At 40.6% G+C, this 4,940-nt stretch overlaps 1 non-coding gene across 1 annotated transcript; it reads left to right on the forward strand.

Annotated features, from left to right (window-relative positions):
• The first annotated feature begins 4,288 nt into the window (after nt 1-4,288).
• Nucleotides 4,289-4,370, forward strand: TRNAS-AGA (transfer RNA serine (anticodon AGA)). Its single transcript has one exon. It is a non-coding gene; the product is annotated as a tRNA-Ser (tRNA).
• Nucleotides 4,371-4,940: the final 570 nt, after the last annotated feature.

A 4,940-nucleotide genomic window follows, 5' to 3' on the forward strand; every position in this document is an offset into this window, starting at 1 on the left:
ATGAAATAGAAGAAAGTGATAGATATAAAGGACAGAGGATGGAAAGCCAACATGTGGATGATTGCCCATCAGGAAGGAGAGACCACATGACATCAGCTATCATTTAACACTTTCTATGTGCCAGACAGTGTTCTAAGTGCTTTACACCTGACTTATTTAATTCTTAAAACAATCTAATGAAGTTGTTCATTATTATTCTTTCTTTACTACAAAGGAAACTAAGGCACAGATGAGTTGAGTAACCTGCCCAAGGTGACATAACCAATAAATGGGGAAGCTAAGACTTGAATGTAGTACTTTGGTCCCAAGCTCCCACTTTTAATCTTTAACACTAGAATCCCTAGTAAAGAGATGAACAATTTCCTAAGTTTAAGAAAGAATGCATCTCTCATTCACTGCTAGTGGGAGTGCAAGATGTCCTAGTTTAGAGGACAGTTTGGCAGGACAGTCCTTAGTTTCGAAACTAAGCACACTCCTACAATATGGTCCAGCAATTGTACTCCTTGGTATTTACCTAAATGAGTTGAAAACTTATGCGCACATGAAAACCTAATTGCCGAAACTTGGAAGCAACCAAGATGTTCTTCAATAGGCGAATGGCTAAACTGCGGTACATCCATACAATGTAATATTATTCAGCAATGAAAAGAAATGAACAATCAAGCTACCAAAAAACTCCACAAAGGAACATTAAATGCAAATTGCTGAGTGAAAGAAGCTAATGTGAAAAGGCTACATACTGTACAATTCGAACGATATAACATTCTGGAAAAGTCAAAACTATGGAGACAGCAAAGATCAGTGGTTGCTAGGGGTTTGGGGAAGGGAAGGAGGGATGAATGGTTGTAGCACAGGGGATTTTTAGGGCAGTGAAATTATTTTGTATGATATTGTAATGGTGGCTGTATGTCATTATACATTTGTCAAACCCCATAGAATGTCAGACACACAGAGTGAACCCTTAATATAAACTATGGTCTTTAGTCAATAATAATTTATCAATATTTGCTCATCAGTTGTAACAAATGCACCGTACTAATGCAAGAATGTTAATAGGGAAAACTAGGGGGAGGGGCAGTGGTGAGAGCATATGGAGTTTTTCTGTAAACCTAAAACTTTTTAAAAAGTCTATTAATTTTAAAAATATGTAAATGTTAAAGGTGCTTCTCTTAAGGTCTCAGCAGGAAATGAGGGATGTGTAGTTAGAAACTGGAAGAAAACTGATTCTTGTTGTAAAGTGGCAGAACTTGGCTGAATTGTGTTCTACAGTTGGGTGAAAAACAACTGGTAAGCAATGAACTTGAATATTTAGCTGAGGAGATTTCCAAGCAAAGAGTGGAAAGTGCATCCTGGTTTCTGTGTGCTATTTATAGCAAAATATGTGAGGAGAGAGACAAATTGAGAAAGGAACTGTTAGGCAAAAGGAGCCATTTTTTTATCGTTTGGAAAATTTTCAGCTACACCTTATACAAACGAGGCTTTCGATACAAATTGAAATACATATGTATTGAAAAAACATATATATATGTAAATTTTCTGTCCTCAGTGACTTCTCTTTGTAGTTTTAGCAACTGGATGTACACATAAAAAAAGTAAGCAACCATAGCAAGCAGCATATAGATACTCCCTGAGTGTATATGCAAAATATTGAGTACCTACTATGTGCTGAACACTAATAAGAAACACTCTCTGCATATAAGGTATGATCTAGTGAATAAAAGTCAAAGTTTCTTGAGTTTTTACTTGGCTCCTAGCTCTAGGTACTTTACTTGAACCAACTCATTTAATTAACTCCGGTTACCAAATAGAGAACAGAAAAGGATGGAAATTCACAGAAAACGCATAGGTTAATAATTTAAGATACAACCCTACCTTAATAATGTATCTTTTTGCACAATGGCCATAATTTTGGTAATAACCAGATTTTTTTACTCAAAAAATACCTAATGAATATCTTAGTATGTCATCAATAAATATTCATGCATTGAATGCCTTTTAATGGCAGCAAAAGTATTGCATCATATTGAATAATTTTTTAAAAGAAAAATATTTACCATAGCTTAACAGATACACACAAAAAACATATGAAAGCGAACCACTCAATGCACTTACACAAAGCAAACACACCCATGTACCCAGCACCCAATCTGAGAATCAAAATCATTATCAGAATCCCAGAAACTCCTTCCAAGGGTAGTGGGACCTCCCAGTCACTACCTACCAAGGGTAATCATTACCCTGATTTCTACTGTACAAGGAACATTAATTTCACCTGTTTTTGAACTTTCAAAAGTTGGAATGCACTATAATATGTGTTTTTTGTCTGGCTTTTTCCACTCAATATTAGTTAGTGAGATTTAATCCATGTGGTTGTGTGTACTTGTAATTCATTCACTCTCGTGGTGTGGTATTACATTGGGAAAACCTCTCAATATGTCTTTTCTACTGTAGGTGGACATTTGTGTTGTTTCGAGTTTCGGCCTAAAATAATAACTAGACTACTTTGTGTTTCTTACAACTCAACCCTGGCTCTTCCTTTACTGAGATCTATTCTGATATGTTTAAATTTTTTTTCAGTGCAGTAAAAGTTGCAGCTGTGTCCAGTCCTTGTTCCCTGTTACCCTAAAACAAACTCCTGTTGATAAATAATTTTGGTTCAAATGCATCACTAATTGCTTTCTGTTTTGCATATATATATATATTTAATTTTATTTATTTATTTTTATTTTTGGCTGCCTTGAGTCTTTGTTTCTGTGCGCGGGCTTTTCTCTAGTTGCGGTGAGCAGGGGCCACTCTTCGTTGCGGTTCTCGGGCTTCTCATTGGGTGGCCTCTCTTGCTGCAGAAGAGCATGGGCTCCAGGCTGCGTGGGCTTCAATGGTTGTGGCACTCAGGCTCAGTAGTTGTGGCTCACAGGCTCCAGAGCGCAGGCCCAGTAGTTGTGGCGCATGGTCCCAGTTCCTCCGCGGCATGTGGGATCTGCCCGGAACAGGGCTCGAACCCGTGTCCCCTGCACTAGCAGGCAGATTCCCAACCACTGCACCACCAGGGAAGCCCCCTGCATATATATTTTTTTTTTAAGCACAAGGTTTTCTCTGGTATGTAACTTCAGGCAAAACTAGCGTTCCAAATGACTTCAGGAAAAAAAAAAATATATATATGCTTGATAAAAATCTATACATCGAATAAAGTGATATGTATAAATTATGGACAGCAATCTTTTATAGCATAATTTCTATCAAAACTGCTTCATGCCTCTCCTGTCAGAGCAGGTCGTCTGCCATAAAACCACTGGACATCGTACGTCTCTCTGTTTTTGTCTCACTCTCTTCTCTACCTCTCCTTCTCCCTCTCCCTCTCGTCCCTCTTCCTCACTTCTCTGTTTAGGCAACGTGGTTTCTCTGTTTGTGATCGTCTTCCTCTTTTCTTAAATCATTAGTAAATAATACCAAGAAGTAGACAAAAGCCAATTACAGTAATGTTTGCACTGGACAGGCTCAGGAAAACACGTGACCCGCAGTTTTGACTCAGATGGAAAAGTAAGAAGGGGGAAAGGAAACATATTTGCGTTGGTTAGATTTCGAGAACATGAACTCCTGTCTTGGCCAAAAATCAAACTAGGATCTTCCTTTTAGAAGGTAGCCAGGTTCCAGGGGCGACAGGAACTCACGAACCATCTATAAATTTTGTTCTTAACGTGACGAGAGCGTGGAAACACACTGTGAAATGCAAAGCACGGTGCAAACACAATGGGATTGATGTTCCCTTAGGATTGATGTGGGCTCGGCACTTGGGGACACCAGAGCAAGGGGATGCAAGGAGGCTTTTCTGCATCATTTCCCTCGCCCTTTACTCAGGACGCAAGTCATCGAACTAAGTTCCTCTCTGAAAGCCACTAGCCACTAGCTGTTCAAGGAGCTTCAGTGCCTGAAAGTTTCAAACAAAAGCTACACGTATCAGGCCTAAAACTAGGATGACAGTCTGATTCCACTTCGTTGGGAGGTTAGTTTGGTTCCAGGTGAGGACATTACAGAGGCCTCAAGTTGTCTGGAAAACCTATTGCTGATGCGGTGAGGACACCCCGTTTTAAGGCTCTCGACTCCCGCAGTTGCCCAGCGAGGTTGACCTCCACGCCAAACTTGCACTTCACCTGAGGGTTTCTATCCAATTTGCAGAGTGCGTTTTCTTGCACTCCAGCTCATTTTTATCCTTTCTTCCCTTTTTGCCCTTACCTTACATCAGCCAGTGAAATTTCTATTTAAGTATTTAACAGCACGCGTTATTACTCGTGTAGTCGTGGCCGAGTGGTTAAGGCGATGGACTAGAAATCCATTGGGGTTTCCCCGCGCAGGTTCGAATCCTGCCGACTACGTTAGCTTTAGCGAGCAAAATATGAAGCTTACTACCTGACTATATAGGTTTACAAGCAACCTCTTTTTCCTTTGCCTCTGTGCACTTCCTTCCTTGGAAACTTGAAAGTATTTCTGGAGTCAACGGATGCCCCTGGTAGGGTTTAGCAACTACCTCCGTGTTCAGTAGATTCAGATCATGGCTGTGAGTATAGATAGGAACCGGTGCACTGGTTCCTTTTTGTCTTTTACCGTAAGGTTGTCACATAGCGCCATCGCCGGCCGCCCCTCTGTGCTGCCTGTTCTGGGAAGTGAGGGACGGACTGGAGTGGACTCAAGGCTAGACTTGGACAGATTCGGCTCGGACGCTGAATCGCATAATGTATGCTTGATAGCAGGAAGCGTAGCCTGTACAGTGACGTAATAAAGACAACAGTGAGCAACTGTATGGAGATTCCTCCAGAGTAGCATGCTGTGTTTTCCACATTCGTGCAGTAGTGTATATCTCTACCTGTCATGCTGGAGACCATAGTTCAATTACGCTACACGTTGGCCATTGTCTCTCTTCTAGTTAACCACCAAGGACTGGGGTT

This window comes from Pseudorca crassidens, chromosome 10 (assembly GCF_039906515.1).
Source record: "Pseudorca crassidens isolate mPseCra1 chromosome 10, mPseCra1.hap1, whole genome shotgun sequence".
NCBI classification, from domain to species: domain Eukaryota; kingdom Metazoa; phylum Chordata; class Mammalia; order Artiodactyla; family Delphinidae; genus Pseudorca; species Pseudorca crassidens.